Consider the following 24,370-nt stretch of genomic DNA (forward strand, 5'->3'; position numbering starts at 1 on the left):
TTCTATTTCTAATCTGCAGAAGTCTTGGAAGGTGATAACCACATTTAGTTTGTTAGAAATGTGTGTAGAACAAGGAGAGTAGGGGTCCAGTGGAGTTAAGGAATGCTGCATTAGTGAAGTGGCAGATACTTCGCAATATCTACTCTGCCAATGCTTTCTAATTATTTTCTCATTCTTGATTGTTTTTCCAAAAGGTGAAACTGCAGGTAGTTGAATTGTGGGTAGTTGAACTATTATTTCAAGCAAATCTTCCTAATCTACTTTACTTGTGATTATAATCATAATATTTCTAGAAAAGATTTGTGGCCCCCTCCAATTATATGTCTTCTTAATAACAGTAGAGCGTATTTTCTTTCTTAAATAAATCTAAATGTGCTTCAGAGTTTTCACTGATAAGAAAGCATATCTGTATTATTTTCTAGGCATATGTGTATATGTGCATACACACATATAAATGCACATATGTGAGTGTGTATTTAATATGAGGCAGAGTGAAAAAGGAGCTCATTCTTCCACTTTGGGAAATGACTTCACATGCCTCTGCTTTCTCTGAGTTACTTTCATTGCTTAATTATCTTTATCAAGGTCACTAAAAGGTAGAACTGCCAACAAAAGCAGGAATAAGGGTACTTTACAAAGGATCAGTACACCAGGACTGGACCTGTTTGTCTGCTCTCTCTGGGGCAGGATAGGGGAGTTGCTGAACAAAAGTAGCCATTTCCCAGAACAAACAATGGCATTCTCTGTGACCTGGAGCACAGCTGGCAACCCTGGATGCTCAGACGTAAGTCCCTCCCGTGCTGACTTTTCCTCCAGCCACGTCTACAGTGCCAGCAACTCAGACACGTTGAGCACCTTACTGTTTCTTTTTGATTTTAAAAAACATTTCTTCTCATGGAAAAAAATTAGCATTTTCTTACTATTTTTCTTTTAACAGAAGAACAACTTTGGTAAATTTATGAATCTCTAAATACATGGAGTTTGTTTGTTGGGACTTTAATCTGGAATTACTAAATACCCACGTGACCAGGTGCTCCTGGATGGTGAAGACAGGATTTGCTTTGCTCAGCATGGTCTGTCTAGCACGGCCCAGTGCCTGGCACACAGTAGGCCCACGCTAAACATTGTTCATCAACTGACTGATGATAGTTACAAACAGAAACTCATCTGTGGGTGGAGATTAAGGTTAGCCATTACAGGGATCAGTTGGATCACAACATAAATGTGATTTTTTTGAGTGTCTCTTAACTGATTTATTTCCTCTGGTTCCCCTCACATAGCTTTGAAAACATATTTTGAATTTCATGAGGAGCAAATGACATGTTCCACTATGCCATCTAAAATCTCCTTCTCTGAATTCAGGTTTCATCTTAAGTGTAGAAAAAGTGATACAGGCTCACTGTAGAAAAAGTAAATACAGAAAAGTATATTTTTGAAAATACCCATAATCTCACTGGCCAGAAATAACAACCACTAGAATGTTTGTTGTTTCCCTATATTTTTCTGTAGTTACATCTTTAATTTATATCTACATTCACATAATTGGATATTGTAAATATAATTTCATATTCTGCTTTTAAAGTTAATGTTATTTCTTAAGCATATGCAATATCATTAAAACCTCTTTAAAAAAGCATAATTTTGATAGCCATGTTGTATTCTACCAGAGAGATGCCCCATAATCAAGTTAAATTCATTTTTCTATTGTTGAGCATTTAGATCATATGGAATATTTTATCTTTATGACCATCTTTGCACATAATGTTTGTGAACATAAGAGTACTTTCTTGAAACACATTCCTAAAAATATACTTGATTATTTTTAAGGCTTTTGATTAAGTATTGCCATATTGCTTTCTGGTTTTATTACAATTAGTAGATTAAACTTCTTTTAGCAGTGAATGAGACTCTAATAGTAGCTGATAGCAGTTACCTTTTTTGTTGAAGTCTTATTATCTGCCAGATACCATGCTAAATGCTTTACTTGTATTATCTCATTTAACTTTATCTATAACAATATAAAGTAGGTATTATTTTATACCCATTTACAGATGATAAACTGAGGCACAAAGAGGTTACATAACTTCTCCAAAGTCATACAACCAGATTTTTGGACCCAATGATCTGACACCAGAGCCCTGGCCCTCACTATCCTGAAGGAATCTATGGCAGCATTGAAAGGTACACCTTATATCCAGTATTTTAATTCTTTGCTAATTTCATAGAAGAAAAAACAGTATCTCACTGTTGTTTCTAAGTTTCATTATTTTAATATTAGCAACTTTATGTGCTTTGCTGATATAGTTATTCAGCCAGTTGTTTTTCTTCCAGTGTGAATTGTGTGTTTCCATCATTTGCTACTTAGTGACTTTTTTTTTGAATATAAACTTACTAAGTATTAAAAATATTCTCATTTGTCTGTGCCTGTGCCTGTTGTGGCTAAATACGGTTCCTGTTTGGCAGTTAATTGTATTTATGATATTTTGGATATATGAAATTTCTTCATTTTTAAGCAGTTGAATATATTGATAGTTCTCTTTGTGATTCCTTCCATCTCTTTTATGCCCAGAAAGTAGTTCCATATCCAGATACCAGATCGATGTTAACTTAGATTTTCTTTAAAAACTATGTCCTTTCCTGGAAAAGGAAAATCTTACTGATAGCCTCGGGTTTCTTCTATTTGTCTGAGATTGCACTGTTAGAATCAAAGTGGAAACAAATATTTTCTAATATTTTTGGTACTCTGAAAACACAATTCATAGAAATTTCAAGGTAGCAATTTTGTCTGCCCCTCCCACCCCTCCCCGCCAAGAAGGGGAAAACAAAGAAAGCATAGGTACACATTGCTGATGACAATCTGATACAAAGGATTGGGTTTTGGTTCCGGGCATTCTGTTTTGGTGTCACCAACGTTGGTTCCCCCTTCCTGGCACTGTAATACACTTGGACTGGTTCTCGGTATAAGACACCAAAAGACTACAGTTACTCATGAGGTGTTACTTTTAAAATTTAAGCCCTAACAGGATGTAGTTCTAATGAGAAATATCTGCCTTCTGAGCTAGATCACTGTAGAGTAGTCTTTGTTTACAAAGCATCACCTTAAATGGCAACAAAGCCTCCTAATGCCACAATTAGGGCTCCTTTCATTTTGCCAACACTATTTGCTGATAATTCTTCACATAAAAGCTTTGATATAAACCACTTTTTCTTCATTCTACTAACTTGTATCAACATATTTGGGAGTATAATATTCTGTGTAAAAAGAACATATTTGGGGGAAACAGTGCAAAGCTTCTTCATCCACTCAAAAATCTAAGCCTAAAATTATTTACATGCAATTTTCAGTGATTTATTAATTAATTATCGACTAAAGTAGGGCTGATGTTGAAAAGGGTAGATTTGCTACTGGTTACTGATGTGCCAGGAAAAGAAAACCTATAATTATAAACAAGACACAGGCAACCATGGTAACAGAGAGATCTACTTTTCATAACAAAAAATTTTCAAAAACAACTAATGTTCCTTAATGTTTGACTAGTTGTCACAAGCAATTCCAATGGCCTCTGTTACATTTTTTAAGGAGTTAATGTCTAGCTAACTATAGATCTAGACCCATTAACTTCAGACTAGCTATATGGGCCTGGGTTTTACTGACTTTAGATTTTAAAATCCTGCAACTGTTTTTTGATCCAATTTTAGACTATTCTATAATGTAAGTAACTTATCAACAAACAGTCAATAATGTGGAAGTTACACAGTGATTTATAACGCATTATAGGATAGTGAGCAATTACTCTTTTAAAATAATAACTGTAATGGGAATCAAAATGGTTTTCCAAATATAATGAACAGTCACTCTCATCCAGCTACTTTTCATACCACAAGACTAGAAGATATTTCACAAATTATCTGGACCAGCTTTGAAAATAAATCCAAGAAACTGAAGGGAATAAAAATCACTTCCCAGAATACCCTAATGAGAGATAATTATTCATAGCAACAGCTAAAATTTATTGAGCACCTACTAGATGCCTGAGAGTTTCCGATCAACTGACATTGATTTCTCAGGTGCTATGTTGTCCTCATTTCATGCATAAGAAAAATGAGGCTTAGAGAGTCAAGTAACTTGTTTAAAGTTAACCTTCGGGTAAGGGGCAAGCCTGGGACTTAAACTTGACCTGTCTGAGTTCAGGATTCAAGCTCCTAACTCCTGTGTAATAAATAAATGTCAACCACACTTTGCCAACCCATCCTACGTACATGACTATTAATGAGGCTGACTCTTCCATCCTTCCCTAAGCTTCATTCAGCCAACATAGTGTTCAAGATATCTGGGAAACTGGGATCCCACAAAAGATGCCAGGAGTGACCCAATTAGCCAAGACCATTTATCTTTAAAGATAACTAAGACTGTCTGAAGGTCTCTTATTTTTGGAATAAAGGACCCCGCCTCCCTCAGAGTAATGCACCACCTTTTACATAGAATTTTTTCTGTGTGGGAATAGAGTTCAAGGTGGCCCGGAATAGCTTTTAATGGGATCCTTTTTTTTCACGACACACGGAATGTCCGTGTGTGACTACTTTATAGCCATTCTTTAAGCAAATAGTGGACCAGAACTCCAAATACTAAGTGTACCTCTCAGGCTTTTTGATGCCCATTCTCTCTTGCCATAAAACCATTGCCAATTTCTTGATTGTATTAAAGTACTGTATTATATAAGATGGTATCATTGGGGAAAGCTGAGTGATGAGAACATGGGACCTCTCTGTACTGGTTTTGCAACTTCTCATCAGTCTATAATTATTTCAAAGTAAAAAAGTTTTAAACTATTGCCAAATTTCCATTTTGCCTGGGAAATGAACTTCTGATTTTTGCAGCTGGTAACTTTCAAGGTTCCCCTTGGGGAATTGGCCATCGGTTTGAAGAATCACTGATGTGTGAGACGGGCACAATTTGTTAGCATACAAGGAACAACAGAGCGTGTCCATAAACCTGCATCAGAGGGTCAACCACATGCCCTTCTCCAGGAATCCAGCTGAGGGCCAGGCTGCCTCTGAAAAGCCTCATTAGAAATGAAAGTCAGCCTGTTGTGGAAGAATCCCAGCTACCTCTGGTGCCACTAACACCCCTGAACAAGAACTCACCAGGTGACAGGATGAGCCAGAGATTCCTTCCTGCAGGGGAGGAATTAGCTGAACTCCTCGCCTGATTGCTGCCTCTGCATGTTTACTGAAATGTATCAGTTTCAAATCCTGACAAGGACAGATCACAGGACTCCTGGGTTCCAGGAACAGAGTGTGCAATAGAGAGAAAAGCAAAGCAATCTTGCACGGGAGATCAAGGCCAGCCTTGAGCAGAGCCTCAGGAGGGTGCAGGTCCCTTGTCACTGGGGGATGGTACGCCCTGTCACCCAGCAAGTTTACTCTCTGTAAAACGCCTTGAGCAACGCCTTGAGCAACTAGGAACAGTTGCCGAAATAAGACACTGATGTGAAGAACTGAAGGACGCTAAAGGAAAACACTGAAAGATTGGTTCTGGAGGCACCTGTCTGAAATACAATCATTGCCTTTTTTTTTTTTTTTTTTTTTTTTTTTAAGAGGGAGAGGAGGGAAATAAAGGACTCAGTAGCTTCATCTAGTTAATGAGGCTGATCCTGGAAGTTCCTGGAACTCACTTTGGCTCATCCTGCCCAGAAATGCTGTGCCAATAAAGGTTTGTCTCCACTCGGTAGTAGAGGAACCTGTTGAAGGTAGTATTCGGAAAAAAGGCTGCAACTTTGAAGAGATAGTTTCATGCTGCACACAGCATGAATTCAGAGATGGAAGAAGATCTGCTAACAGAATCTTGGAAGACAAATGACAGGGCAAGGAATACAAGGAGCTCTCACATGAGCCATTTCACAGGCTGCCCCGAAACTGCCCGTTCGTCTTCTGCTGTCAACCAACTAAAAGCCCTGTTGGCCTCTCTGGAAATAGATTGCTAAATAAGCCTAAGCTTTTTTGGTTTGTAGAATTGGTGAATCAAAGGGGCAGCAGATTTATTTCATGCCTCTAAATATCATTTATAACATGGCTAAGTGGCCCAGAGTAAAACCACAATAAAGGTGATTCATGCAGGAAACCCATTCTGTTGAGGCAGAAATGAAAATCCACATTAAATCACAGTCTATTCTGTGCACGGGGGGAGTTAGATCAAGCCAAGCTCAGTGGATTCCCAGGCACACTGAAGGCTGAATGCAATTGCTTTTGTAAAATGGGTATGTGAGACTCCTTTATAGTGAGAATGCAGCCTCCAGCTCTGGGAGCAGGGGCACCCCTGACCGGGGTGAGCTGCCCAGTGGCCCTGCCAAGTAGGTGTCTGGGACTATATTCCCAGATGGCAGCCAGCCGGGGGATCTATTCAATTACCACAAGTTCCTTGCCAGGAGGTTTTCATCAGCTCCACTATCTACCAAGACAACTGGACCCAGTACAGAAACCCACCTTTGCAAATTGCCCTTAAAGGGGCATCTGTATGACTGAGTCAGGGATGTCCACTGCCTCTTGGCACTTGAACTCAACCGTAAAGTTGATCACCTGAAAAAGCTGTTGATCCTCACCTTCACCTTCCTTTCTTGCCCTGAAGGTCTAAAGTATTAAAGAATGATGTAAGTGCAAGAACGGGACATAGACATAGAGAACAAAGGTATGGATACCAAGGGGGAAAGGGTGGGGTGGGAGGAACTGGGAGCCTGGGATTGATACATATACATTATTGATACTATGTATAAAATAGACAACTGATGGGAACATACTGTATAGCACAGGGAACTCTACCGAATGTACTGTGGTAACCTAAATAGGAGGGAAGTTCAAAAGGGAGGGGATATCTGTATGTGTATGGCTGACTCATTTTGTTATGCAGTGGAGGCTAACACGACATTGTAAAGCAACCATACTCCAATAAAAATTAATGAAAAAAGAAACATATAACCAAAATAAAAAAGTAAAATTTCAGTAAGCCAAAAAAAAAAGAACAGGTCATAGAGCATGTGTGGCGGCCCACTATTTTCCACGTGACTTATTTTTTGTGACATTAAACTCCTCCTAGCTTTTTTTCCTTCCTTCAGCTGGCACCACATTTCTTCCCTTTCTCCTTCTGATATCTATCAGTTCTCACTCCTGGGCATTGGTAATGATCAAGTGAAATGCTTTCTGAGCCCAAATCCTCACTTTTCAGTGAGAAGTTGACTGGGGCTCCATCATAAGGCCTCCAATTATATTGTAAATTAATCAAAAATGTAAAATCTTTTTAGTACATCTGATTTGGGGTTTTCCTTCTCCATTGGTTCTTTCCTTTGCATTAGTAACGTTGCAACTTCACATATAGTTATTCAATCATAGTGAACGATCTCTAATGCAAGCTGGTTGACAGCAAGGGAGTCTGAAATGGAGACAGTCTGTAACTACACACAGATCAGAGTGGTACTGGCCATAAATCATTGGTCCTCATCTGTTGTCTTTACTGAAAGCTGACAGTGGTCATTGTGACACATTCTAAAGGGTGGTCTAAGCAGCATGTCCAGAGCTGTGATAAAGGTGGTATTCCATCCACGATGAATTTAGCAAAGACAAAACCTCATCAAAGCAAAGCTCTTTCCCTGAAAAAAAGGAAAATCTATTAACTTGTTACACTTCTATCAAAAGTGCTGATGTTCTTAGAGGTAATAGTAAGCTATCTTGTCTATTGACAAAACACTTGAAAACTGGATTTAGATGGGAATCGTTGGCTTTCTTCAGAAATAATTCATGTCTATTACTATGCCTGGAAGGGATGTACTGCAAACATCAGCAATAAAGAAGGCTTATTTTATGGGAAAAGCAATCTGGTAGACTGCAGACAGAACACTAAATTTGTGTGGTCATGCAAATCTCATAAGCATGAACTAAAACATACTGAGTGCATCAATTAACCAGAGCTCTTATTGGATTTTTTTTCCTACAAAAAAGGTTTCTCATCTCAAAACAGTCAGTATTTTAATTTGTTTCCTTTTCAAAGACTAAGGATGTGCTCCTGCTAACAAGCTGCTGCTCATCAAACTATAGGGAGAGAATTAATTTAATGAAGAGTTTCTATTTAGGAAGAAGCAGTAGGAGGAAAGGGCAATAGTTGGAGCTTCCACCAGGCTGGCTAGGGTTTTACATGCTGGAGAAGCAGCTGGAAATTTGGATGACGGTTTTCAAAGATGGATGATAAGGAAAAGGTCACTGAAATTGAAATGGTGGGTGGGAAAATGGAGCAGACCAGGATAATGTGGCAAAACTGAATCATCTCATGCGTGTTAAAGCTTTTAAGGAGCTCTTTTCTTTTTGTTTCAAACAGTTTGCTATTCTCCCTGGTGACTAACTGTCCCACGAATGGCATAGATTATTGGCCCTTTTCTTCCACCCAAATCAATTCTAAAAGCAATTTTTAAAGCTCAGTTTATATGATAGAGATGTTCCCCTCAGACCCAAGAAAAATTGTGAATGTGTGTCTTTTGCTTAAGTATAATTTTTTTTAAGCAAATGTTTGTTCCCAAACTACCTTAAAAACAGTGTGTGTATTTACAAAACTAACAAACACTATAGCTTGGAAAATTCCTTTGGCTGGAAGAATGGAGCGATCAGCCACAAATGCTCCTGACTTAAAAGCTGAACCAAATAAAACTTGACAGCAAGGCAAAATATTTTATAGGCAAAGTGACATTTTATAATAATGGAATAATAAATGCAGAAGGGAAAATGAAGCAAGGCTGAAATATCATCTCAGATCCATTGGATGCTAAAGAGGGGTGAATCTCAATTAGACTTTTCCTGTTTTTATTGTGCTAGTAATTATGGCTATGACTGAAGCACTCAAACTTGGAGAACTCCAGTATTTCTAATCATGGTGTCACATGTCTCCAATCACTCGTCTATATGAGAATGTGATGATACAGTGCAAAAGCCTTGGCAGCATGCTGAAGTGGATGGAAGAAAGTGATGGGAAAATCACAGGAACACTTTATCAAGCACTTCAATTTGGAACCAAATCAAGCAATGTTTTAATCATCCTGATGAACACAATCCAACCCAAAACATCTAGAACTTGACAGAAATCAGATTACAAATGGAATTAATAAAGACCAAGTAAGTTTACTCGCCTGTCTTCATCTTCCTCCCCACTATGAAACTCAACTACGAGAGGTGATTTGGGCCAGTTTAGGAAAATCAGCAAGGGTCTATTGATCACCCTTCTATTCCATAGCACAACAATTGTAAAGAGGGTTAAAAAAAACAAAACAAAACCCTGATGTTTAACTCTGGGAAAAGAGAAACAGTCAAGGCTGGTCTTAACACAGTGGTTTTTTAGATCAGGATGAAAAGACAGCCAGGGTAACAAGAAGAGGAAAGTTGGGGTGTGTTTTCACTCAGTTCTAGAGATATGCATCTGCCTTTCTCTAAGTCCTGGTCAAATGTACTTTGGGACAGATGGTAGCTAGACTTATTGTGATGACCATGTCGAAATGTATATAAATATCAAATCACTATGATGTATACCTGAAACTAATATGATACTGTATGTCAACTGTATTTCAATTTTAAAAAATGAACTTTGGGTTCACAATGGACTCCAGACTGGAAAAACCCTGTAAGTCCTCATTTTCATCACTCAGAAACAGATGTTTCCACAAAAGAATGACCATGGTGTAACACAGAAGAAATAAACCAAGGCAACAAGGAACTCAAAATCATCAAATTAGTAGATAAAACAATGATTTAGCTAAGGCATTTATTATTTATTGATTCCCACTTTATCCAAGGTACTTGTGAGGTGATGGAGTACAACTGGGAAAGACTCAAGCGTCTTATCTCTGGATAGGTGGTTTCATTAGGTCTGGAGTGGGGTTTAGAAACAGGTCACTGTTTTTTTTTTGTTTCTTTTTAACTACTAAGATAATTCTAAGGATCAGCAAATTGGGAACTCATGACCTGAAACAGTGATTATCAATCTCTTTGTTGTCTGGTAGGTCAGAGAGAGAACGGTAGGGAGGAATTAGAGCTGATGCAGAGACCATTGATCATAACTCCAGTCTCTGTGGTTGTAGGACAGCAGCTACAGGGTGTGTTGCTGGGGAAGACTCAGGACTCTTGATTCAAACACCATGTTACTGCTTAGAAGCTGTGTGACCAGGATCAAGTCATTAAACTCGAAGAGGAAATTACACCCACTTTCAGAACTGTTAAGCATTCCAAGTGAGATCATAACAAGGCTCTGCCCAGTGTCTGGTCCATCGTAAGGCTGAGTTTCTGTCCTTTTCTTGCATGTGGCGTACCCTCTCTTTTTTCCCTTTTACTTTTAAAAATTGTTTTCATGTTTCATAACCCAATCCCAACCCACATTCTCCATGAAAGCTTCTCGACACCCCACTACTCCCACCTCTAAGGCTCACTGACCTCCCTCTTCTGTACTCCTTCAGCCCTCATATTCAGGATCACAAAATCTGATGCTGAATTGTCCTCCAATTACTTCATGAGTATTGCTTTAGTTTTCCTGGCTGGGTTCTTTTTGAGCACTTGGACAATGTTTTCCTCCATAGAGATACAAAAGAATAACTTGTTGGTTGGTCAAAAGTACCTGTTGGGCTGCTGCCTTAGGAGACATCTAAAGAGGGAGGGGATACCCTGACTTTTCTGTTGGCATAATGCAGTCGAGACCTGCCAACATTGCCACCGCCTCTGGTAGGCATTAGTATTCTGAAAAAATCATCAGAATGCCAGTCTCCTTCCACCCCCACTCATTTATTTTGTTGGAAAAATGCAGGTTTTGCATTTTTCCATGAACCAGATTTTACTCTATGCACAGAGTGAATGCAGCGTCTGTGTTTAGCATCCCAATGTGATAATTATGCATTATGCTTACTCTGTGGCTAAATCCTACATTTCTATACTAAAACACAAAGGAATGACTAAATACTCTAGTGTGTTATCTTGCCCTTCCTTTCCATTGTGATTTTTTTTTCTTATCATCCAGATTGCCCCCATGCTGAACCGTGACTGTAAAAATAACGGAGAAATCTCAGATGTGTATATAACTTGAAAGGTGAGTGACAAGAAGAGGGGAATTGCAGGGACATCTGTGCCAGCAAACACATGAGCATATTGGGATGAGGTAGCAGTGTGTGTATCTGTGTGTGCGTGTGTGTGTGTGTGTGTGTGTGTGTGAAACAGTATGCCTATGGAGAAAAGAGATTTTTTTTTTTTAATGAGAAACAAAAGCTGGGTTATGTAAGCAGCATGGTTCGAAATGGCTTGTATAGCAAGAATGGAAACACGGTATGAATATTCATAAGTAAAATGGAAGGAGTGTTCATTTGCAAGGAGGAAGTGAAGATGAAATTCTGAATATCATTTGACCACATTTTTATCCAGGAAGCTTTAGATGTGTAGATCACATAATATATCATACAAATTCAAAACCAACTAACCCCATTGCCTAAATTTCCCCCTTCAGCACACTAATAACCAGTTTATTAATATTTCCACATATTACTCAGCCAATTTGCCTTAAACAAATTAGAATTTTGCATCTCTGAAGACCTAAAAGTGAAAGAAGAAAGAAATAACAAAACAAGAACCATATACAAAAATTAACTCCAAATGGATCAAAGGATTAAATGTAAGAGCCAAAACTATAAAACTCACACAAGAAAACATAAGGGTAAATCTTTGTGACCTTGGGTTGGACAATGGATTCTTAGATATGACCCCCAAACATAAGCAAGGTAAGAAGAAAAAATAGATATGTTGGACTTCTTTGAAATTAATTAGGTACTTTCAAAAGACACTGTCAAGAAAGTGAAAAGACAACCCACAGAATGGGAGGAAATATTTTGCAAATCATGTATCTGATAAGGGCCTTGCATCTAGAATATATAAAGAACCCTTTTAACTCAGTAATAACAAGTAACCCAATTAAAAACGGGCAAAGCACCTGAATAGACATTTCTCCAGAGAAGATAAACAAATGGCCAGTACGCACATGAAAAGATGCCCAACATCACTAGTCATTAGGGAAATGCAAATCAAAACCACAATGAGATACCACTTCACATTCACTAGAACGGCAATAAAGGCATACCTTGGAGATATTGCAGGTTTGATTCCAGACCACTGAGATAAAGTGATAAGCTCAATAAAGGGAGTCACACAATGTTTTTGATTTCCCAGTACATGTAAAAGTTATGTTTACACTACACTGTAGTCTATTAAGTGTGCAATAGCATTATGTCTAAAAAACAATGTACATACCTTAATTTAAAAATACTTCATTGCTAATCATCTGACAACTCAGGGTTGACACAAACTTTCAATATTTAGAAATGCACTATCTGTAAAGCACAATAAAATGAGATATGCCTGTAACTCAAAAGTCAGATAATAATAAGTGTGGGTGAGGATGTGGAGAAAATGCAACCCTCATACACTGCTAGTGGGAATGTAAAATGGTACAGCTACTTTGGAAAACAGTTTAGCAGTTCCTCAGACAGTTAAACATAGAATTGACATTTGACTCAGTAATTCCACTCCAGATATATACTCAAGAGAAATGAAAACACATGTCCACACAATAATTTGTATACAAATATTAATAGTAGCATTATCGATAATAGCCAAAATGTAGAAACAACCCAAATATTCATCAACTGATGAATGGACAAACAAAATGTGGTTATCCATACAATGGGATATTAATCAGCCATAAAAAGGAATTAAGTACTGATTTCATGCTATATTGTGGATAAACCTTGAAAACATTGTGCTAAGTAAAAGCAGCCAGTCACAAAAGACCACATATCATATGATTCCATTTATATAAAATGTCTACAAAGGCAAATTTCTAGAGATAGAGAGTTGATTAGTGTTTGCTTAGGTCTGTGGAGAATATAATGGTGACAGCTAAAAAGATATGGGGTTCCCTTTTGAAGTGATGAAAAATGTTCTAAAATTGACTATTATGGTGGTTGCACAACTCTGTGAATATACCAAAAACCACTGAATTGCGTACTTTAAATGGGTAATGTATGTGAATTATTATTTCAATAACACTTTGCAAAAGAAAAAAAAAAGAAGAAAGAGAGAAGAAAAAGGAAAAATGAAGCAATCAGCATGATCTTGGACTCTGTTAGAAGCTCAAACTATCAAATAAAACTGTATCAATGAAATTGTTAGTGAATTAAATGATCAGAACAAAATGAAAAGAAAATGCTCACATGAAACCCCATCCCAACCTCTAATCCATTCCCTGAAGCTCATGCACCATGATGTGAATTTCAATGTTGGGCTCTTACATAAGTGAGATTTTCTTCCTCAAGCAGAACTTTGATCCTCCATACATTTGCCTTGAAAATTGGAAGCCTCAAAGGGAAGTTGGTGTCAAAGGGCCGACTACCAGGTGGCATTTGTCACAGTGTTCAACCTTTGGAGCCTCAACCTGATAGTATTTTTGTTGAGTAATCTCCCAGAATTTGATTAGGAACTCAGTGAATCTTGAGAATGAGATCAAATGACCAAATCTTAACTCCTGAATCAGGGATAGTAAGGGCAAAGATTAAATATACTTCAACCTGTTCATGGAATCTAATTAGCCCAGAATGGATCTCTAGGCCAGTGTTTTCAAACTGTGCCCTGTGGAGGCTACTATGGGGAGAGAGCCCAGGAGGATATGCTTCAGGGCCTCCCCCAGAGAATCTCCGCTTCTGTCTGTTCTAAATACAGAGTTTCCGCTTAAAGAAGAGATTTAGCAGATTTTCGGCTAAAACAAGTATTGAAACCTAGGGATCTAGACCATATTAATTCACAGAAGCATCCTCACAAGATTTTTGGCAAAAGATAGATCGCATTCAGGTCCTGATATCACTCACAGAGGAAACCTCACCAGGTCACAGAAGACCTGCTTCCTACAAAGGACCCTCACCCAAAATATTTCTGGGAGGGTCCTGGAGGCATTTTGCATACTCTCAAGAACAAGTCAACGTTTATTCATTCAGAAAGCATCAACTCTGTGCCTGGCACAACGCAAGTATCTGCCATGCTTCAGCTGAGGAGTTCCTGCCCTTCCCTCATCCTTGACTTAGTTTTTTTGGCCAGACAATACTAACACTTCCAACCATGAGAGACAGCCTATCTTTCCAGTCACTTTTGACCAGCTACTAATAAAAAAAAAAATGCCATAACACCTTGATGTTTCCTTGAGGAAACATGATTCTCCCTAATCCTTCCAACACAAATACATAACAAGAAGATTTTCTGGCTCTTAAAAAACTGTCTTAGGTCAGAGATAAAGCTAGATTTTCATCATGTAGCTTTAGACTGTGGGTTTCTAATATTAATGGACTATCTGCTGTTTGCAGAATAAACAGGCTTTTGAAAATGTAACTTCCAAAACCAGCCATTGCTGGTTTCATGCGGAATCTAACTAGTGTTTTCTGACTTGGCCTCACCCAGCTTCCCACTAAAATACCCACGGGGACTCAGAACAATGAACCCTCAGACAGACAACCCACCCATTACCAGAGTATGCATGCCACCTGCACTAACTCATTAGTGGTGTTCAATATTTGTAGGGAAGAAACCAGATTTGGCAGAACAAATGAAAACACCTTATGCCTTCCACCCTGACTCAGGGATCTGCGTCTCTCCCAGCCATAACTTGGACAAGTGCTCTTTTGCCTTACTCCATCTGGGAGGTCAAAGCATTAGAATCAGTCAATCTTTTCAGAGCAACCTAGGTAGAAAAAAATTGGATATTTAGATGTTTATCTCTATATTTATATTTTTGGCAATACTGCTTCTATGTGCCAATACTATGGTGAAATTATCTTAAATTTAGATGATGATAGAAAGAATTCTATTTTGTTCACTGATGTGCACCCAGTACCTAGAACAGTGCCTGGCTATAGAGTAAACACTCAATTAATATTCACTGTTTAAATGTTTGTATGTAATTAGTTTTTAAAAAATCAATAGGGGGCTTCCCTGATGGCGCAGTGGTTGAGAATCCACCTGCCAATGCAGGGGACATGGGTTCGAGCCCTGGTCTGGGAAGATCCCACATGCCGCGGAGCAACTGGGCCCGTGAGCCACAACTACTGAGCCTGCGCGTCTGGAGCCTGTGCTCCGCAACAAGAGAGGCCACAATAGTGAGAGGCCCGCGCACCGCGATGAAGAGTGGCCCCCGCTTGCCACAACTAGAGAAAGCCCTCGCACAGAAACAAAGACCCAACACAGCCATAAATAAATAAAAAATAAATAAATAAATAAAAAACAGCCATGCGAGTTCAGTTAAAAAAAAAAAAAAAATCAATAGGACCTCAATTGGCTTCTAATCACACTTGCACTTTAGTTTTTGAAGAGAATTTAGGCATGGAATTCTTTAATAATTGATGAATAAATAATTTCATAAAGAATTTAATCATGAAATTCACCAAGAACGTAGAGGAATAAAAGCAGGAGCTTGATGAAAGAAAGAATAGTCCATTTAACAGCAAAGGAATTAAAATAAAAAGGAACTTTGTTTATTCGTGACCTTCAAGGAATCAGCCCCGCATCCTCTCCCTGCCCACTGGAAGCCAGTGCTAGCAAGTCTGCTCGTTTGCCAGAGCAGAGCTGGGTTCCCTGTCAGCGCTGCTGACAGCAAAAACAAAATAATTACTTCTTAAAGCCATGCGTTAATGGAAGCACTTGGGAGAATTCAATTTGTAAAAAATAAAGAATTCAGTGGGAACAAAAGAAATACTGTGTTAAAAGTCAGAATAGAAAGGTTAGAGACTAAAGAGAGGTGAACTGAACGAAGTGTGGGGAAACATGGTGAGCGGAAAGCACTAGGGAGACCAGCCCCACACGGTAGTGTGCTTTGCACACGCCTCTCCACCTGCCAGTGTGGGCACCGCCCTCTGCACACTTACACCACCTGCCTCCCGCTATCCAGACAAGGTGGGGAAGACTCACCAACCTCCTGGTGTTGATCCTAGAACCTACTTATTTTAGGAAAAGGCACCAATGTCATGAGTACTGATTGGAGACTGAAGTCCACATGGAGTTAAAGGTAGCTCTGGGGCCTTCTTTCTTTCTCTTTTCTCCCTGTCCCAACTCCTATGACTCTTATCTCTAAATTATTCCTTTACTTCCTCAGCTTTGAGGAATAAACATAAAGTAGGAGGCTAAAATAGTTTTAATTCTGTCATTTAAAGGTGCTTTAAAATATAGGTTTTATTATGCTTTAAGTATGGTAAGGCCTCCAGATCAGAAGACAACTGCCACTGAAAAGATAGTTTGTTATACTCACAGATGCCAAGAAAAGGGGCATACTACATCATGGAGGGCTACATAGGGAAGCTCCAGGGTTGGTCAGGAGGCAGAGGGAGAGGGGAAAATTGTGAGCAAGAGCCTTTATTATGATTTCTGAAGGAAGGAATGGGTCTGGCATGGTACACGGACTTAGGATTGGCTAATTTGGACCATTTCAATGGACTCTGGGGCACAGAGTCTGTCCCTAGTACAGACTGTCCCTAGTCTGTCAGTTGTCTAGTATCTGACCCTGTGGAGATTCGGGCAAGTGGACAGTGGCCCAGAATGTGAAAGCTGGATAAAGGCAGTGACTGGGGATAAGGGCTCTGGATTGGTTGCTTTGCATCTGAAAGGCATGCTCACTGGCCAGTTGTTCACTATCTCTAGGAATCGGCTAGCCCCGGGAGGAGTAGTCCCTTCAAGGTCAGCAAGGCCCTAGAAATGAAAGCATCAGAACACAGAAAATAAAAGACATGGTTCATACAAGAGGCACTTGCATAGACTGAGTTTACTAGACTAGTAAAGCATTTCACTTGGTGACTTCCATCATAGCACGGAACTCCAGTTTTTGGAAGGTCAGGCTCCCTATAAATTCAAAACCAAGGGCTTCCCTGGTGGCGCAGTGGTTGAGAGTCTGCCTGCCAATGCAGGGGACACGGGTTCGAGCCCTGGTCTGGGAAGATCCCACATGCCGTGGAGCGACTAAGCCCGTGAGCCACAACTACTGAGCCTGCGCGTCTGGAGCCTGTGCTCCGCAACAAGAGAGGCCACAACAGTGAGAGGCCCGCGCACCACGATGAAGAGTGGCCCCCGCTTGCCACAACTAGAGAAAGCCCTCGCACAGAAATGAAGACCCAACACAGCCAAAAATAAATTAAAAAAAAAAAAATTCAAAACCAAAAAGGGTCCCACAGTGAATGTGAATAAACTGCTTCTATTTCTTGGGAACCATCCTCATCCTTACCCTGAGGATTTGCCCTCTCTGAATACTAAGAAAAATGCTTCAGGAGAAGGATGCTTTATATTTCATTATTGACAGTTAACTTGTCACAACATGAAGGAAAAGGATGGTTTAGGAACTGTTGATGAGAACAGGGAGATTTTCTCTTCATCGCAAGGTGAAAATCCAGCCTAGTACATCAATAGTAGAAGCTCTTATCAGTCAATAGAAGTTCAGAGCCTTGGAGAAACGGGTCTGCAGGAAATTACTTTGCTGGAGTGAAAAAAAAAATGACATCAGGTTATTGGCCCCAAGTGGCTCTTAACTTCCGAAAATAAAATACAGATGAAGATGTCAAAAGAAGGGGGAATGTTCAACCACACTAAAAATTAAGATTTCCTACCAGCATATTACTGGAGTTTGGAAAGAATTCTCCTAGCACTAAGGCTGATGGAATTGAATTGAAAAATATAATCAGTGGCTCATTCAATGAATACCAGTTTGCCAAACAGTAAGAAGAGCTTGCTTTCTTCTGCACTGTTTACACCCTGGTTGCTGGAACCCAAGAGGGGTATATAGATTTATCTTTCTCTGGGATGGATAGACAAGCAAAGCAAAAACAGAAGCAAAATATGCCCATGGAAAAAATGTATTAACAATGAATAAAGGATGCCAGACCTGATGCTAAAAACTATAGAGGAAAAATAAGCCTCCGAAATGGCTTTATTTCAGAAACCAAAGGAAATTGTTAAAAACTGTCAACCTTAACAGGATGAAAGATATAACTTTTGTGGAGATGAAGCAGGAAAAAAATAGGAATAGAAGAGTCTGAGATGAAAAGGGAACTGGGTGAGATAAGGAAGGTATTCAAGAAAACTAAAAATGTAATCATAGCAGAACCCCAAACCACAACAATTACTGGGAAAAAACCGAAACTGTCAGAAAATCAAATCAGTGTAGAGGAGGCAAGATTTAGAAACTCTTCAGGAAAACAGAAAGAGAATAAAGAAATAAAAAATGATAAGAAAGAGGATGATAAATGTCTAGGACAGAGAACAGAGAGTCAGCCGAGAAATTGTGTGGTGGACCTGAGGAAGGAAACACAATGACAGAACAAGAGCAAGAATCAGACAGAAATGCGTAACGCTTCCCCAGACCAAAAAAACTGGGGAATTTGACTCGGTGGGCTTCATCGCATTCCTAGAAAAGTTAGTGCATCTTGACAAAATACTTGATATACAAGAACTACAAGAAAGGAAAAAATATATATAAGCCTATAAGCCAAAAAGTGGGTTATGCGCAAAGGATAAAAAGCAGGTTAGCCTCTGTGACACTAATCTGTGACTATATTTTATGGTGTGAAAAGTCAGCTGATAACGACAGGAACCACTTAGTGCACATAACTGTTGAGAATTTAGTTACAATATCAAAGACAAGTCTAAAAAAACTTTTTGAAAAAGAAGGTATATATGACAAAAGAAAAATTTAATTCTTAAAATTTAAGTCAAAAACTTAAAATTGTGTTACAAAACCCAAGAATTAGGGTAATTAAGGTAGGAAAAAGGTTTTAAATCCCACATATCATATGAGGACTCAGAAGATTGCTATCCATTCTTGATTTGATGTAAGAAGATTACAGTTTTTAATGTTATTTAAAAAAAAAAAAACCTTAAAGACAACCAACAGCAACATGAAATGCACAATACATGACCTGCAAATCAGGGAAGATAAATGCAAACATATCACAATGTGATCCTGGTTTTAGTTTTAAAAATGCCTATTAAAAAACTCAAAATGGATTAAAGACCTAAATGTAAGGCCAGACACTATAAAACTCTTAGAGGAAAATATAGGCAGAATATTCTATGACAGAAATCACAGGAAGATCCTTTTTGACCCACCTCGTAGAGAAATGGAAATAAAAACAAAAATAAACAAATGGGATCTAATGAAACTTAAAAGCTTTTGCACAGAAAAGGAAACCATAAACAAGACGAAAAGACAACCCTCAGAATGGTAGAAAATATTTGTGAACGAAGCAACTGACAAAGGATTAATCTCCAAAATATACAAGCAGCTCATGCAGCTCAGTATCAAAAAAACAAACAACCCAATCCAAAAATGGGCAGAAGACTTAAATATACATTTCTCCAAAGAAGATATACAGATTGCCAACAAACACATGAAAGGATGCTCAACATCACTAATCATTAGAGAAATGCAAATCAGAACTACAATGACGTATTACCTCTCACCGGTCAGAATGGCAATCATCAAAAAACCTACAAACAATAAATGCTGGAGAGGGTGTGGAGAAAAGGGAACCCTCTTGCACTGTTGGTGGGAATGTAAATTGATACAGCCACTATGGAGAACAGTATGGAGGTTCCTTTAAAAAACTAAAAATAGAATGACCATATGACCCAGCAATCCCACTACTGGGCATATACCCTGAGAAAACCATAATTCAAAAAGGGTCATGTACCACAATGTTCATTGCTGCACTTTTTACAATAGCCAGGACATGGAAGCAACCTAAGTGTCCATCAACAGATGAATGGATAAAGAAGATGTGGCACATATATAAAATGGAATATTACTCAGCCATAAAAAGAAATGAAATTGAGTTATTTGTAGTGACGTGGATGGACCTAGAGTCTGTCATACAGAGTGAAGTAAGTCAGAAAGAGAGAAACAAATACCATATGCTAAAACATATATATGGAATCTAGAAAAAAAATGGTTCTGATGAACCTAGGGGCAGGACAGGAATAAAGACACAGATGTAGAGAATGGATTTTAGGACATGGGGAGGGGGAAGGGTAAGCTGGGATGAAGTGAGAGAGTGGCATTGACATATACACACTACCAAATGCAAAACAGATAGCTAGTGGGAAGCAGCCACATAGCACAGGGAGATCAGCTTGGTGCTTTGTGACCACCTAGAGGGGTGGGAGGGAGACCCAAGATGGAGGGGATATGGGGATATATGTGTACATATAGCTGATTCACTTTGTTATACAGCAGAAACTAACTCAACATTGTAAAGCAATTATACTCCAATAAAGATGTTAAAAAGAAAATACATTGGTATCCCTCACAATATTGGTATGTCTTTACATTTACTGGGGGATAAGTAAACTTGAAAATATATTTAAATGTAGCAATTTTTATACATGCATTAAAAACAGACACAATAGCTGTGTAAAAAAAATGTCTATTAAAATCTATATGTAATAGGCATGTATTTATTTTCATTTCAATTTTTAGTGTTTTCTAAAATAAATATAGAGAATGGATAAATAAATATATTTATTATATAATATAAATAAATATCAATATAAATAAATATAAATGTAAATAATTTAAATAATAATTAAATTATTAATTTAAATAAATATTAATACATTATTTAATTATTATTAATTAATAATATTGATAATTATTGGTTAAATTAATAATGCAAATTATATATATTTATATAATATAAATATATATATATTTATTTATATAATAAATAAATATAGTTAATTTTATATTAACTTTAAATATAAAATGTTTTATTCTTAAAAAAGAGATGTCTCTCATACATAAATGAAAAGAAATTCATTGGCATTTTCCAACCAGTTTCCATGACCAGCATTTGTTTATCCTGTGCAATTCACCATCGGAATGGTCCTCATGGGCAGACTCAATTAAAAAGCCTATGAGAAAATGGTCTTAGTGCAAACTTCAGTTGGATTTTTGGAAAAAAATAATCTGAATTGCTTTAGATAACTATTTTGAACATTTACTGAGGTTATATAAAAGGTTCTTCTTTTCTTTAAATTCTGGATTGGCAATTCTTCATGTGCCTTTGTCTTTGATTAGACTATGGTCTCTTGGAGGCCCAAGATTTTTTTTTTTCCCGATTCCCACTACCTATCCAGAACCTGAATATATGTTTGTTCCACTGAAGTGAAATGAAATGATATAAATGAAATTATTCTGCCACATGGTTGTTGCCATCACCATGTTCATTCCCATTATTGGACGAAAGGCATTGAACTCACAGCTTCAGCTTTCTTTAGTTGCATCTTGGGCAATTTCAAACTATTCCTCCCTCCAATTTTTTTTTCAAGTTTACTCACACCTGCAAAACCCAGGTGGTGTTTGTTACTATATATGCTTTTAATTACCAGTAGCTTAAATGTACCATAGTTGTAAAATGGCATTTTTTTGCTTACATTTAAAACTTTTTCCATCATCTGACTTTATTTAGGTCCTGACTTTTCTTCCCCCAAGTTCTATATAGCTGCATTAATTTTACTTTCTTCAGAAAACTTGTTTGAGCTAGTAATTTAAACATGACATGCTTTTTCACAGCTCCAGGCCTTCACTCATGCTGTTCACTTGGCCCAAGCCTTCTTTCCCTTCCTTTCCCCTCATCATATTTATACTCATCTGAATTCAGATGTCACCTCTTTGATGAAGCTTCTTTACCTATGAGTTTCCATTGCACACTGTATGGTCATTATGCTAATGCTTCTCCAGCAGGGCAGCGCCTGTCTCCTTCACACCCAGCCCCCTTCTTAGAACACTATGACATACAAGTATTCGATAAACCCAGAGCTGACCATGAGCAAAGTCCTCTACCAGACCCCCAGGGTACAGCATTGAACAGGCAAGTAACAGTGACAAGGTACTATCCTCAAGTAGCTCCCAAGCTTGTCTAATAAGATAAAGATTAGTTTTGATAGAGCTGTGACCAAAACAGAATGAATATGTGCAGTGTCTGTTTTGATAGGAAGGGTCTATTCTGATAGGTGATCAAGGCAGACCTACTTGAGGGGAATCTAAGGCCAAGGTCTGAAGTATAAGAAGGAGCTCGCCATGCAGAGAACCAGGTAAGCGCCTTCCAGGAAGACAGAAGAGCATGTCCAAAGGCCCTGAGGAAGGCACAAGCTTGCTCTGTTCAAGGAAAAGGCCAGTGTGCCTGGAGCAGAGGGTGAGAATCACCCCCAGAGGAGAAGAGTGGCATGAGTTGAAGTCAGACAGGGGGACCCCGATAACGCTGGCCCTGCAGCCAGCGGGGAATTTTGTTTTTATTCCACTGGCCATGAGTTCCCACTCAAGGGTTTTAAATTGGGAAGTGACATTACCTCATTTCTAGTTTTAAAAGATCACTGTGGAAGTGGATTGTTACAAGACATATTTTGGGCGGACAATGGTGCTGTTTACCAAGGTTGGGAAGAAGTTGGGGTGTGGAGTGTGTTTCCGGGGCTGGGGGTAGGTTTTAGACACAATGTGTTTGAAAGTGGAACAATCAAGTAGGCAGGCAGATTTATGAATTCACACTTCATGAGGAATGTCTGGCTCAGAGATTTAAGTTAGGAGATAGTCGCATCTAATGGTATTTCAGGCTATGGGATAGGAAAAGATTATTTTGGAAGAAATGGAATAGGACCCAGGTCAAGTCCTGAGGCAACCAATCATTCAGAGGTCAGATGGAAGAGGGAAAACTAGCAAAGGAGTCCAAGAAAGAGAAGCCAGTAATGTTGGGGGAGTGTGACTTGAAGGGAAACAAAAGGAGAGTATTTTAGAAGGAGGAAACAGCCTGCTGTGTGGAATGATGCTGGCACAGTGAGTGAAGGAGGATAGAAGATGTCCTTCTGTGTTGATAAATCCCAGGTGGTTGGCCGCTTTGTCAAAAGCAGTTTTGATGGGGCGGCGGGAACAGAAGTCAGGTTGGCATGGATTGTAGAGAGGGTGGAAGTGAGAAAGGAGAGATGGTGAGGGAGTTGGCCTTCGAGACAAATTTTGCTGTGAAGGGGAGCAGGGAAGTCACTTTCTACCTATCTCCATAATACATACAGGACATAAGGTTTTGAACACACTATAATACTTCTTCTTCACTACTGCTCAAAATATAACAAGAATCAAGTGACCAAACAGCAATATTTACAAGGAATGGTGTGGTTGGGAGAAGTCTTCTTTTAATCACGTATTGAAACCGAGTTCCCCTAAGACTGAGTTCCCCTGCCAAGGTTATGATTAACTTCTTTATCCAAAATTTTATTCCTTTTCTTATCCCCTCTGATCTCAATCCTGTGCTAACTGAATGCTAAACATCCAGAGTCAGATGAATAACACTGCTGTTGTCGATAACACTGTTAATGTACTGAGACTCAGGTTGCTTCTCCTGGGCAAGATGAGCTAACAGACCCACCCCACCGTGCCCCCGGTCATGGACCACCAGACCAGAGACCCCTAAACCGTAGGCATCTTGACTCCCAAAACTACACCTAAGAAATGTCACAAGACGATGACTACCCCCAGCCTCTTTGTTCTTCCCCTTTAAAAAATCCCTAACTCAAAGACCAAGTTGGAGTGGCTCTGCGGCTTGTCTCCCACTCTCTTGCTTGGCGCCCTGCAATAAATCCTGACTTTGCTGCAAACACCTGCCGTCAGAGTTTGGCTTTCTGTGCCGTGGGCACATGAGCCCTTGCTCGGTTACAGTGTTTTTTCGTTCATTTCTGTACTATCCTACACAGCTAAATTAACAATAGCTGACATTTTAAAGGGAATTATAATTTTCCAACTAAAATATTATTTTATTCAATACTCCTAACAACCCTATGAGACAGATACTCTGACTATCCCATTTCATAGATGAGGAATCCAAGAGAGTTAAGAGATTACACCAGACCACAGAGCTAGTGAGTGCTAGAGGCAGAATGAAGACCCAAGTTCTAACTCCAATGTCTGCATTCCCAACCTTTGCAAAACAAGAGGTGGAGATAAGAAAGAAGTTATTAATGGCTTAGGATAAACACTGGAATCTTAGCTATCCTCATTTAAAGAAAAATGGTCTTTCTCAATTCACTAATAATTTTGGTAACAAGATGAATGGCTTTGTTGAATAATCCTTAGCAGTAATTTAAATAATTCTGCTGGTAGCTGAGAATAAATGAATGGAGGCCTTAGGTATGATTCCTTCCCTTTTTTTTTAGTGCTAGAAGGAAAGGGATTTAGCAAACGCTGTGAACTTCCTACTAAATTTGGAATACTGAAGACAATATTCTAAATAAGGTCTCTGAC

The 24,370-nt window shown here is 38.7% G+C and overlaps 1 long non-coding RNA gene across 2 annotated transcripts in view; it reads left to right on the forward strand.

Moving 5' to 3' along the window:
- Window positions 1-2,056: 2,056 nt before the first annotated feature.
- LOC118900695 overlaps window positions 2,057-24,370 on the forward strand; it is a 32,790-nt gene continuing 10,476 nt past the window's right edge. The window contains exons 1-2 of one of the 2 annotated variants that reach the window (XR_005021208.1): window positions 2,057-2,181; window positions 11,036-11,104. This is a non-coding gene — a long non-coding RNA (uncharacterized LOC118900695). Of the gene's footprint in view, window positions 2,182-10,021; window positions 10,298-11,035; window positions 11,105-24,370 lie in introns of those variants that run through there. The other variant, XR_005021207.1, reaches the window with a different exon arrangement.

Source organism: Balaenoptera musculus, chromosome 9 (assembly GCF_009873245.2).
Source record: "Balaenoptera musculus isolate JJ_BM4_2016_0621 chromosome 9, mBalMus1.pri.v3, whole genome shotgun sequence".
Taxonomy (NCBI): domain Eukaryota; kingdom Metazoa; phylum Chordata; class Mammalia; order Artiodactyla; family Balaenopteridae; genus Balaenoptera; species Balaenoptera musculus.